This window comes from Corythoichthys intestinalis, chromosome 13 (assembly GCF_030265065.1).
Source record: "Corythoichthys intestinalis isolate RoL2023-P3 chromosome 13, ASM3026506v1, whole genome shotgun sequence".
Classification (NCBI taxonomy): domain Eukaryota; kingdom Metazoa; phylum Chordata; class Actinopteri; order Syngnathiformes; family Syngnathidae; genus Corythoichthys; species Corythoichthys intestinalis.
This window is the reverse complement of record NC_080407.1, coordinates 38,605,385-38,619,579: the sequence shown is the minus strand read 5'-3', so window position 1 is coordinate 38,619,579 and position 14,195 is coordinate 38,605,385. Positions and strand designations below refer to the sequence as shown.

Here is a 14,195-nt window from a genome sequence, read left to right as displayed (position 1 = left end):
CAGCCTCACTCTGGAAGGTTTCGCCCTTACTTTTGCATTCAAACACATTTTGCTTTTGCTCAAGTGACTTTTGTTTTTGATTGAAAATATATACTTTGATTGAAGGAACTTTGGGGAGGCAAATGCAAGAACGAGCCAGCAATGGGGTGCTAACCCTGTTATGACAGCCCAGACAGAATACGCCACCACCACTGCTGCAAGCAAAATGTGTTTGAATGCAAAAGTAAGGGCGAAACCTTTGCAAGTCAGGCTGCTTTTTCTTTACTTGCAATTCAGCCGTTCGCTGTGGAAGGGGGGTTGGGGGGAAATGTTCAGCCATTATCAGTGAATGGGGGATGGGTGTCATGCTACTTTCAGACACTGTTACGTCTTACTTGACAATAAACTGCTAAAGTTCTGAGGATTTTTTAACAGTAGTATAATAATTCTAATTCATTCGGATGTATTTGTTTGAATACCCTCTACATGTTAAAAAACATTTTTGAAAAGATCAGTTAACAATTTGCTGTGGATATACATTGATATCCATAGATATTCAGAAATACTACAACAAAGCACACCAAGCAACAGTGGTAACAATAAAAGCACCTCACATGAAATGGCTGGATAAAATATGCAAGACTAGTAAATACCACTCTTGGTTCAGAAACAAACTATCATTCAGGTTTCATACAATGGTGTAAATATTACATTGAATTTGAAACCAAACTAAATTAAACTGAACTAGTGCTCCACATCTATGTGCATGTGTTGTGGACCCTTACGTTTGTTACAAGTGTTTGTTTTGTTTGCTTTGCTTTGCTTTGCTTTGCTTTGCTTAATATAATATAATATAATATAATATAATAACCAAATAACCCTCTCTGGGTTCTTCACAGAAAAAAAGCCAGGAAATAAATAATACTATTGAAAAAAAATATATATATATATATATATATATATATATATATATATATACAATATATGTATATTTTTACAATTTTTTGATCTATTTTTTACCAAGTTTTTTACCAAGTAGGTCGGCTGGTTACCCGTCCACATTTTGTACGTAATTACACTTTTCAAATGCAATTCACATCATTACTTCAGATATCCAACATAAGTTTCATTTCTAATGTCGTGTTGCAACGTCAGTTACAGTATGTATTGTTACACTGGGGGGGAGATAAAATTACTGGATAGTTTGAAGTCTTCTAGGACCCCATGATACTGAGCTGAAAGGCTCACCAAGATACTCACGCATATTTAAGGGGGTGGGGGGTAACAAAACCTTTCCCGCTTTCCTGTTTCAATATACAAAACGTCAGTGTAATAAGAGGTCTTATCTTGATCATACTTAAGAGAGTTATGGTAGTGGGGATTAGCTAGTTTTTTTTTTAATTCTTTTTTTGTTTTTGTGGTTGTTGACATTTCTTCAATGTGACAATGAGATAAGTATGCAGGCTTTGTACATTTGAGGAGGGCTGATGACACCAAAGTGAAAATGCGATCAAAAAATAAAGGGCTAGGTGGAGCCCAGCAATAACAACAATTGAAAAGTAAAGTCAAAGGATGTCCATTTCTAAATAGTTACTAGCAAGGATGTTGTCAAACTCGACGGAATATTAGTACGACTGAGTAAAAGGGCCAAATAAAGAGGGAAAAAAAGGACTACGAGATTCAAGCCGTACTGTTACTACTAGAAAAAAAAAGTTGTACAATTACTACGAGGATAAAAGTATTATTATGCAGGGCCAATGTAGCTGAATAAACTGCACCCAAAACCCAAACTGTGTCATTTGTGTTGGCGTCCTGCCCCTGGCCAATACCTGTTTCTCTGATGCAGGGGTGGGCAAACTATTCCACAAAGGGCCGCAGTGGGTGCGGGTTTTTGTTCATACCCATCATGAGGACAGCCTTTCACCAATCTGGTTTCTTACAAGTGCAATCAGTTGATTGCAGTCAGGTGCTTCTTGTTTCCACTTAAACCTCATTGGTTAAACTGTCTGTGCTGAATCAGTTGGAACAAAGACCAGGACCCACTGCGGCCCTCGAGGACCGGTTTGCCCACCCCTGCGCTGTTTGGGTCGAAAAAGAGGGTTTGATATAAATTAACACAAATTGTTGTCAGCAGTAGTTTAAGGTCATGAGTTGGTGAAACATTTTATCTGGATTAAATGTCATGCAAACAATATAGATTAGGATTTCCTGCAAAACATATATATGTAAGTGTAAGGTTATTAGAGTACCTTCAACCTTCCTTCAGTCTTTGCGATGCACCAAAACAAACACGCTTATGAGTGAATGAAGAAGAATGTGAAGAAGATGGCCTGTGCCATTTGGTAATCAGCATGCTTGACTGCAACAGTGGTAGCATAGGTTCAAACCTCAATTGGAGAGGGATGAAAAGGCATGTTACCATCAGACCAATTATGTGTACTTCTATTTTACATTTGTTTGCTGTACAACAAGTAAAAATGAAGTTCGTATTTTCTGCACTACTTAGCGCAATGCAGTATTAGGTGCACCTTCAAGGAATGGCCTATTTTAAAACAATTTTCATAAGTAGGGCACACTGCATTTTAAGGCGCAGTAGTAGTAGTAATAGTAGACGTAGTGGTTGGTGTTGCATTATACATCCACTAGATAGTGCTGCTCTAAAGGGAATGTCGTGCCAAGATTGAACCAATATTGATCCATATATATGGCACATCAGATTATAAAGCGATGCTTTTGAGAAAATTGAAGGTTAAGTGCGATGTATAGTGCGGAAAACAGTTTTTAGGTGTTAAAATTTTGGCTAATCTACCCGCCTCTATCATGTCATTTCCTGTTTTATTTTGAAGGCTTCACCCTCCTCGTTTCTGCGTACTTGCACTTCCTCTGGTCACCTAATCACGTACTGTTTCCACGTGTTCCCCATTACCTCCTGTGCATATATTGCCTTATTTTCCCTTGTCCTGTGCAGAAGTGTCTTTCTTCCACGGTCAGTCACCTCAGCCTCTCGCCATAGCCTGTCATAGTGATACTGAATATTATCCTCCATTTAGAGCGCTTTGTGTTTGACTCTTTTTGATCTTAGCCATCTTGACTTTTTCCTCCATATGGAGCATTTTGTGTTTTTGCCTTTCCTCCCTTTTGGAATGCATTTTTGTTTGAACATTGATTGTGGTTGCCCTGACTTATTCCTCCGTTGGACAGCTTTTGGTTTGTACTTTTTTCTCATCCCCGCATGCCAGCGGAAGAATCTCTGTTTTCAAAATAAAATTTTTGCCTGAACCTCCGCAACTGAGTCTGCCTCGTCGTCTCGGCCTGACAACCTCTGAATATCAGTATTAAATATGAAAAAAAAAAACATTTAAATGTAGTGGACTGAATAAAAAAAAGTATTAATTATGAATAAAAATAAACAAGTGCTGAGGTACAAGCAATTTGAAGCAGAGTCGAGAAATTTTCATCGGCGGGGGCTGGTACAGGGGTGCCGGAAGTCAATCACAGCAGGGGGTGCTGAGGATCTGTTTTAGGTTTTCCCCATCCAAAAACAGCCGTTTCGGTCAAAACTTGTCATGATCGCGTGCGTTTTCTCCATACAAGGCGTGCACGATGGCAGTACACACACATGCCGGATAGTTTACACGATACTACTGGGCTACTATAACGACGACGTTCTATTTCACCTAGAGTTCTGGTATTGGAAATAAAAGTGCCCGTGTATTATTATGCAAATCCCCGCAGCTAGACGGCGCAATACAACGGACACATTCGAAAACTAAAAGGTCCGGTAAGCCTTTGTTTAACACCCCGTTTTCACAACACTAAAATAAATAACCAACAGATCTCTACACACCGGAAGATCAAAAGTCACAACAACAATTATTATTATTATGGCTACAAAACATAACCTACCTATTTGAAGACACCAATGATAGATTTCCTTTCTGGACTCCACAATCGAGATCTGGAGCTAACTTTTCCCCACTGAGCACTATTATAGAACTATCATCATAACCATGTTCATTTTCGACCTCCAATTGAATTTTATAAAATGTCCGTTTTTGTACAGTAAAAATTCATTTTAGCGCCATGGTAACGTTACTCCTCCCACAAAAAACTCAAATGTGAGCCAAAATGGATTTTTTTATAATTATTATTTTTGCAATATTGAACAATATATTCTGATTTTCCATATTTATTTAATGACAGTATTTTGAATGATTTTAAATTTTTGGAATTTGGGGTCTGCTGTTTCAAATATTAAATGTGAAAAGTGTAGTTTGATTGGGAGAGTATGATATAAATGATGTCACTTAACTTTGTAATGAAACGGCGAGCCGTATAATATGGATCCAACACAGACGAGGAAGTTTGTGTAGAATTTATTACAAAAAAACATGGCAACAGTGAACTTTTCCATTCCAATAGCGCCTTATTCAATGCGACCCCTGTAGGTGTAAGGTGGTGACCATGTTATTAACAAACAAAAACAATTTCTACACAAAACAAATATAATCGGCAAAGTTAAATACAGAAATGATTCTGTGTATTTTATTTATTTAGATATTTATTTTTAACAAAAATGATATACCAAAACTTGACTCTTGTTCTTCATGTTTCTTTATTTGGCCCTCATACTCTGTGAATCACGAGTAGTAATAGTAATTTTAAAAAAACAAAAACATATATTTACATTAACCCCATATAAAAAACTAATTTGTGAGCCAGTATTTATTTATTTTTTTTATCATTTTTGAAATATTGAACAATGTATTCTAAATTTCCATATCTATTTATTGACAATATTTAAGAATGATTTTGAATTTTTGGAATTTGGGGTCTGCGGTTTCAAATATCAAATGGGAAAAGTGTAGTTTGAATGGGAGATTATAATATAAACAGGGGTGCACATAAGTGGTCCGCATGCGCGCATGCGTGCTGGACGTAGACAAATGCGCTGGCCCTCAACGGGTTCAATTCGCTTTTGCGTACCGATGGCTGACCACTGTATTTGCGGCGGACACGAGAAAATCTATTCTCAAAATGTCAAAGAGACAGGTCCCACTGAATAATTATTTCCGTGTTCCCCCACACCTGTCAAAAGACAGACAGACGACCAGTGTTGTTAATAACGGCGTTAGAATATAACGGCGTTACTAACGGCGTTATTTTTTTCAGTAATGAGTAATCTAATTAATTACTTTTCTCATCTTGGCAACGCCGTTACCGTTACTGAGGCGGGAAAGGCGTGCGCTACTATGCGTTACTAAGTTGGTTGAATAAAAAAAGTCTGAGAGAAACGGACTAACGGAGACGAGAGAGCAGAGCAGGAGTGGGGAAGACGCCGTTGCAACCGCGATGCTAGGTGGCTCCAATAATACCTGACTGTAGCCACAGCCGACAAACTACGCCCACATGACACGGTAGATATCATATTATAGAACTAGATGCAATAGACTGACACAGCTGCTTTGGCAACATTTTTTAATGACTACATGCAGTAGTAAACAGCCGCAATCTTAAAGCAGTAGACCTCTCAGGAAGTCTCTGATGTAGAGATCCTTCATAGCGAACCTAAGTAACTTTATTTATTTTATTTTTTTTTTAAATCTAAAATGCTCCTAAATCGGCAAAATCTTAACTTAAATCTATCTTTAAATGATGAAACAGTTTTAAAACTTACACATGTTTAAAGTAGACACAAGGGAACTAATGAAATAACAGGAGCAATTTTAACAACTTTAACGGTTGATTCACAACTTTAAATGACTTCCACATATAGCAAAGGTTACTATCTAGTTATCGCAATAGCCTCGTGTCTAATTAAGTGGAGGGTAAAGAATTGGGCTAGGGCCAATTGTCCCCCAAACCCTTTAAACTTCACATTGCGTGACCTGTTTTTTTTGTTTTTTTTTTTGAGAAAAAAAAAGAAAATTACCACTAGTTACTTTTCCAAGTAACTAATTACTCTTACATTCAGGTAACTGAGTTAATAACGCAATTACTTTTTGGGAGAAGTACTTTGTAACTGTAATTAATTACTTTTTTAAAGTAAAATTAACAACACTGCAGACGACAGAGACGTCAGCGGAGCTACCGAAAAAAAGGACTTTTGCTGAAAAGTGGCTGCAGGAGGTACCATGGCTAGAAGCAAATGATGCTCTCATGGAAATGTGGTGCTACACTTACCGTGAGAATCTCAATGTCGCTGATAAGAGCAACGCATTTTATGTAGGGTCAAAGAATTTCAGCCATCCAAACTTTGAATATCACGAAAAAAACAGAGAGCATGATGGCAATTAAGCAAACTGTCGATGTCACACAGGACCCCACTCGCCCTATGGACAAGTGGCGGAAAAAAGTTATTGAAGAACAGCGCCATGCACTGACAAACATGTTTTTGCTCGCAATTCACAAAGCTGAACATGCACGTTCAAAGAGCTCTTAAGAGGTGGACATCCCACTTTTACAAAGGCTTGGAGTTAATGTGGGAAGCAAAAAAATATGCGTGCCCCTGTATATGTCTGTACATTTCACTTCAGAGTAATGGCAATTTTGTTGCGCCAGTTGATGTTAATCAAGTGTTGATTGTTAATAAAATTAATTTAAGGTAATTGGCTCCACGTAAAGCTTGTCATAATTTTATCGTATCAGGCGGGTCGGCTCTCAAGCTCAATGAGGACCAAGTCGCATCTCCAGGTCCTCCTCTGAGAACCTGGGCAAAAAAATTATGTGCACCCCTGAATATAAATGATGCCAGTCGGCGAGAGAACCAAGGGAAAGATGTTGATGGCCAGAAAAGGTAAAACACAAAATGGCAAAGTCCAAACAAAAATGCAATCACAAAAAAAAAGTACCACAAATCCGAACGTAACCTCCAACCCTAACCTAACCTGCATGCAAAATCTGATGAAATCAGCATGAATGACAGGCAAAACAGTCATTCGCCACTGCTTCTCACAGCAACACACACGTGTCTCTTCATCCGATCCTTCCGAGCGAATCTTTGAGCACAAACTGAGCAGGAAAAAGGTTTTTCGCCAGTGGGAGTTCTTGTGTGTACTTGCAAGTCTTGCTTTTGAGCGAATCTTTGACCACAGACTGAGCAGGAAAAAGGTTTTTCGCCAGTGTGGGTTCTTGTGTGTTGTTTTAACTGTTGCTTCAGAGCGAATCTTTGATCACAAACTGAGCAGGAAAAAGGTTTTTCGCCAGTGTGGGTTCTTGTGTGTTGTTTTAAGTGTTGCTTCCGAGCGAATCTTTGATCACAAACTGAGCAGGAAAAAGGTTTTTCGCCAGTGTGGATCCTCATATGTGCAAGACAAGTTTGCTTGGTAGGAAAGGTTTTCCCACACTGAGAGCATTTGCAGAGTTTGTTGTCACTGTGAGATTTCTTATGACCATCATCATTGTAAGGTGAGTGTGATGTGGTGCCACTTTTGTTTGATGGAGCGATGAAAATGTATGCCTGCAATCCCTCTGTTGAGCTGCTGCTGCAGCCGCTTGGAAGCAATGCCCCTCTGCCAGCCTCACTCGGACCATCTTCACTCTTCAAGGGCTCACCATTTGATCTAGTGATATGCTCCTCCTCTTCCTCCTTTTTAACGCATGGCAGCTCTTTCTCCTCCTTTTTGATTGGTAGTTGCTTCTGTTGACAGGGCTCTGGCTCCTCTTCCTCTTTGATTTGGGAGAGCTCAACATCTTCTTTAACGCCAGGAGGCACCAATATATGGATCTGGCGAATGGATAGACTGAAGCTTTTCCACATAACGCCTTTTATGCAACGCATCCAATGAGTTTACAGCGTCTGAAAGCACTGGGGCTTCCATGAATTGCTCTATAAACTGAACAACTAATTGAAACCATTGAGAATAGGGCTAAACAGAGACGGACAATATGGCGGCCGGATACAGCGACACGTCATTCTGTGACGTCGGTGAGTAGGGTCTATATGACCAACATTGTGACAGCCGATGCCGACCAAAAATGACGTAATATCCGAAACAGATCACCAATGGACTAATTTGAAGTATATGAATGGTGGTCTGTTTTGGTGTTCAGAATCCACAATACTTCTGCCTGCAGGGTTTTCGTTCCACTGACAAACGGACGCATTCCTGATGCAGAGGTGGATGGATTCTCCGTTTTGCCAGTTGTGGTGGTTTGGCACGCACGAGTTGCATTTCGATTTGTAGTGCAGTGCATCGTTAAAATTCTATGCCTGATCTTCGTTATGGATTAACAAAAAACAAACTTCGTCACGGATATAATTTCGGTTGCACTGAGATGTTCTTGAAAATTAAGACCACGGTGGAAAAATTCCAGACTTACAACAGCTAATTTAATACTTTTAATACCTTTAATAATGGAAAACTTAATTCAATGCTTTTTTAATACTTTTAATTAGTGTTGCACCGATACCATTTTTTGGCCCCGATACCGATACCTGGCTGTGCAGTATCGGCCGATACCATACCGATACCACCCCGTTTATATATGTATATATATATATTTTTTTCTTTTTGTTCCAAAGAGCGACATAATTGGATGTGAAATCATTGCTATCAAGGCTTTGTCAGGCTGTTGCTTACCTTTGCAAAATAGAAAAAAAGTACACTAAACCCTAGTAGACAATAGTTGAATAAACCTTTGACTCTCAAAGGCCAAAATAGTGCTAAATTTGTGAAATTAATAAAACATGTATAATACTAGCCCAACAGTAAGAAAGTAAAAATGAATTCATAATAATAAACTCTGAATGAACTGAATAAACTTTTTTAAACCTCTCAAAGTCCAAACAGTGCAACTTTCATGAAATTATTGTCACATTCTGCTGCCGGTTAGATTGTGTTTTGTTGCTGGGCGTGGGGGCGTGGCACTTGAATCCAATGCAGGCTCATCAACGCAGCATTTAAGCACGGGTGATCTCAGAGAAGGCTGCCGAGATATTTGCGTTGCTGATCGCTATTTGACATCTGGCACAATAATCTCGCTACATTTGCTTGTTATGCCCCTGCATTGGGTTTTTCTGTTAGTGTGCTGCTCTCGTTTGTAACCGCTGCCTATCGTCTTAGTTTGTCCGTCGACCTGCTGTCAAGGACTCCTTTTGTTATTTCTACTATCCCGCGATCGCGTGTTATTTTTTGTTTGCAATCATTAAACCCTTTTATGTATCCCCCGCTTGTTGTCTCCTTCGAGGTTCAACCTTGTTTCCGCATTTGCGGACGCTAACAATTAGAAGTAATAATAATTGACCACAGCATCCCGTCTCTCCTTTTTTTCGGGAGGTGGGAGTCCCTTATTTCTATTTCTGAAAGGTGGCAACAATACTTTGGAAACACTTCCCAAATTACTGCGGCATTTCTTTCAGTAAAAGACAATAAAAGTAAAGTAGACGAAGTGAACTGACCAGAGATTGTTGCTCCGGTCCAGCGGCCTTCTTCTCTGGATAGCAGTCCTGCTCTTGCAGGCTCAAACTCGTTGTGTTCGTTCACGTTTCGTCTTCAAATGTTTTATCAAGTTCAAGGTATTGAAACTGGCCAATTTAACCCCACATCTCCAAACTTTCAGGCCGCAAATCTTGCATGCAGCCATTGATTTTAATCGACGGGATTTCTATTTGGAAATATTTCCCGACCGCCCGCCGCCATATTTCCTGGTTTGTTTTTCGTCCGTATGAAAAAGCCCCCTTTTGATTGGTCAGGAGTGGCTATTGGCCCGCTCTCATTGGTCTGGAGCAGGCCAATAGCGATAGCTGCTTGGTGTTCACGTGTCGTCACACAACACAGAGACAGAGTGTAGTGAGCGCCAGGAGGAGAAAAAGGCTGTGGTCAAATATTATAATAATGGACCGGTAAATGCTATCGGCGCCGTCTTTGTTGGTACTCGCCGATACTGATACCACCATTTCGGGCCGGATCGGCGCCCCCTGCCGATACTAGTATCGGTATCGGTGCATCTTTACTTTTAATAACCCGCGGGTACCCTGGTGATGCTTAGAGTTGGCAAAATTAAACAATTCCTCGAGGTGAATAAAATTACTCGAATCAGTTTTTAAACTTGAGTTACTCGAGTATTCGTTTCAGCTCTAAATGTGTTTGTCCAATATTTATTGGTTGGCCTATGTATGTCAGTGTACTTGTTAGTATGTTTACAAAATATTTCTAAATGATTACTCATCACCCAATAGCGTACCGCACGCAGGCTGTTTTTAGACTGTGACATAGTAAAGCGGAAGTAGGACATTATATACACGCCCTCGCATGCACACCATTATATTTCAGCCTTCTTTCTCCGGTAATCTTTCAGAAACTGACATGCCGATTATTCACTGCTACTATTGAACTTGTAGAAACGACTCTCGACATTACGACATATAAAGGATGTTTTCGTCATACTCTCCCTGAAACAAAAAATGTGAAGAATGGAGCTACTCCACTACTATGTCGCAGACGTCTAAAAGACCAGTTTAACGCCAGCAAAGTGAAGCCGTTCACATTTCATATGCGGTAAACATTTTGTTTGGACCAAGAAGTAAGCCATTTTGATATTTTGAGTTGTCTTTTTAGCACTGCATTTTTCGTGCTGCTTCTGTCTGACAATGAATGACCTGAAAAAAAAATTCAAGTGGTATCTGACTGCCACCGTTGTTAACTTTTCTGTTGTAAAGAAACAACTTTAGTAAGGGGGAAGTGTAAATAAATTAATCGAATTAAGATTTGTTATTAATGAAAAAATGAAGTGTTTGTTGGCTGTCAAAAAGTAGCATTAGTGTTTGTTGGCTGTCAACAAGTAGCATTTGCGATAGCTACACAAAACAGCAATGTCCCTCAAAAGAACGGTCAGAGACGTAAGACAACCAGGGGATATAATATATAAGAAAGATGGGACTTATGGTGGTAAAGGATAGACTGTTGAAACAGAAGAATGTCATTGTCAGTGGCGTCAGAAAAAAGTGTCGATAAAAAGCTAAGGGAAGCTTAGGTCGGCTCGTTTTTTTCCCGTCTTTTTCAGTCGTCGACACTCAAGCCGTCTCTTTAACTGAACCTTTGTATGTTCTTCCACATCTTTACCAGTGAATTTGGCATCATTTTCGGACAGAATTGGTAGGTTTAGCGCTGTAAACATTTCCGTCGTACACTATTCCCATTCATTTCCTACTGGGAACAAACAAGAGCTTGATCCCCCTTAGCTAACAGAAGAGCCACAGAAGCTAACGTCATAAACATTAATGAGCGGAAGTGACGTGTAGTGTGCGGTACCCCATTGCCGTAATTTTTGGACTATAAGGCGCACCTGACTATAAGCCGCCAACCACCAAATTTGACTCAAAAATGGCACCTGTTCATAGATAAGCTGCACGAGACTATAAGTCGCAGCTGTCCTCACTGCAATATGGGGTATTTACACCAAAAGATATAAACCGGTAACACTTTGACAGCGGCATCATAAGACCAAATGAACCACCACGAAGCTTTGAACCAGTTGGTTGCAAAGCTTCATTGCTTCAAGAAGCTTCATTTAGCCATGACAGTCAACTTCTGCTGCCACCTGCTGTCAACACTGTTGTCATCAAAGATGCCTAGCACTCATTGCAGCGCTACAGATATACTAAATGACAATCAAAATTCATGTTCTGAGCTAATTATTTCTTCAGTTAATGTTCCAGTTGTTTCATTAATTGCTAGTATGGTATTTGGTACCACTTGATTTGACAGTGGTGCCAACAGACTGTCATAAGACCATCATAATTATGATATGACACTGCCATGAGCAGGAATCAATGCTTATGACAGATATCATTTTGTGTCATCTGGCAAATCAAAATTACCCCACTTTTGAATGGATGCAAAGAATCAGAGCTGGACATAAATGTAGTTAGTGACATAATTTGCTGGATGACACTTAATGACATCTGTCATGCGCATTTATTAATGCCCATGATAGGGTCATGACATACTTATGACAGTCTTACGGCAGTCTTATGACGCCACCATTAAATAAAGTGTTACCTATTAACTCGACCTGTCCCGACTAATCGACGTCATGGATGATGTAAATGTGTCGACGAGCACAACATCACGTCGACGGTAAATGAAGGGTTTAAAAAAATATATGTGTGGAAAGTATGCAAGAAATCGGCACAAAGGCAAAAAAGCACACCAGAGGGGCAAAAGCATGGGCATATTTAAACTAAACAAAGGAGGGTACACTGTTGTGAACGTTCCAAAATGTTTTTGTGAATAATTAAGTGTCAACAAAAATTGAAATGGTAGATTAGTGAAATAAATAAATAATTAAAAGATATAAACATTAGAATAGGTGACTAGTCGTTAAATAAATCTGCTGACTAATCTGGAAAAAAATTGTCGTTTGGGACAGACCTACTACTAACCCAATAAATCCACAAATAAGCCGCATTGGACTATAAGCCGCAGGGTTCAAAATGAGGGAAAAATCTAGCACCTTATAGTCCAAAAATTATGGTACCTAAATTGTGATATCTACCTACCGCCGTTACCCTAACACTGCTGATTCAAGCCCTATTTTTGTTGTCTTATGAGAGTACTAAATGATGTTATACTTGTATAGCGCTTTTTCACCTTTCAAGGTGCTCAAAGCGCTTTACACTACATTGCCATCTACCTACTGGTGACGCAGTACCAGGAGATATGTGGGGTTCAGTATCTTTTTCAATGATACTTAGGCAAGTTCATCAGGGCAGAGAATCAAACCCACAACCTCTGGGTTGCAGGACAACTACTCTACCACTGAGCCACGCCATCCCCATAAATGTTGTTTAATGCCAGAAATTCTTGATGAAAAATGCCTTGGCGGGAATATGGGTCAGGTGCTCAAAATTAAGACCTCCTCATAAGGAAGATTGATTAATTTTCTGCACTTTTGTCTTTCTTGATAAAATTAATTAAATTATACTCAGTGGTTCTGAGCTGATTTTATTTTTAAAAAACTGATTTAAATGCAGCTAAATAATTATTCAAATCTGGTGAATTTAGCTCAGTTGCGATGGTTAAACAAATGTGTTTTCCGCCATATATATATATATATATATATATATATTTTTTTTTATTGTCGTCTCGCCCACCCAGGTGGTATGGTCTCTCCTTTCAAGCTCGGGTCCTCTACCAGAGGCCTGGGAGCTTGAGGGTCCTGCGCAGGATCTTAGCTGTCCCTAGGATGGCGCTCTTCTCAATGGAGACGTCGGACGTTGTTCCTGGTATCTGTTGGAGCCATGCACCCAGCTTGAGGGTTACTGCCCCGAGTGTCCCGATCACAACTGGCACCACTCTTGCCTTCACTCCCCACATTTTCTCCAACTCTTCCTTCAACCCTTGATATTGCTCGAGCATGGAATGTGGGAGTGAGACACGTGGAATATATGTGTCATGGAAGACGCTAGTTTGCACTTTTTCCGTTAGTTTAACTTTGTGCGTTGTGCATGAATAGAGGTGGCGGACCCTCGTCTTTGTGCATGAGTAGAATTGGCAGACCTGCATCATTGAAAATGCTAAAAGAAATTAAATTGGCCATCCGTGTTGTATGGGACGCTTTGATGACGAGCGGCGAGAAATCGTTTGCCAAGACTCGCCACATGCGAAGAGCAGCTTTTGCACAGGTTTGCCAGGGGAGCCTGGCAGCGTGAAGCGCTGTGAAAGAGTCCGCCATCACCAACGGCTTTTGAGGGGCCAGTCTGCTGCGTGACGAGGCGAGGAGTACGGCACAGGCTGGGAGTGAATATGCCTCATTATGGGAGACATTGAAGGCGACGGCGAAGTAGAGACTGAGTAGGTGTGGGGCGAAGTGCATCTGAGCGTCTTCATATCCGACACTGAGGGTGAAGACTTGCATGGTTTGAATGCACAGGAGGAAGATGAAGATTGCTAACTAATACTTTTATGTTTTTATTAACCAGCACAATTAGTGCTGCACCACCATGCTGATGCTATGTAACTTCCGTGCCGCTGTTATATAACTGCCGTGTTTGCCGGCGCTCTTTGGAACGAAAAGTTAAGGTGTGTTATTAAAAGTTTGAAAACTGTATTTCTTTGTCAATGTCTCTTGTTACTAAGTGGGCACACGCGGCTTATAGGCAGGAGAGGCTTATGTATGTACAAAATTGTTTTTTTCTTTAAAGATGTACTGGGTGAGGCTTGTAATCAGGGGCGCCCAATAGTCCAGAAATTACGGTATATGTATATATATAT

General features: G+C 40.0%; 1 protein-coding gene across 1 annotated transcript in view; it reads left to right on the top strand.

The window, feature by feature from the left end:
* LOC130927674 (gastrula zinc finger protein XlCGF57.1-like) overlaps positions 1-13,144 on the top strand; it is a 79,308-nt gene extending 66,164 nt beyond the window's left edge. The window contains exon 5 of the transcript XR_009066482.1: positions 13,080-13,144. The gene's annotated coding sequence lies outside the window, so the exon portion shown is untranslated. The remainder of the gene's footprint in view (positions 1-13,079) is intronic.
* The last annotated feature ends 1,051 nt before the right edge of the window (positions 13,145-14,195 follow it).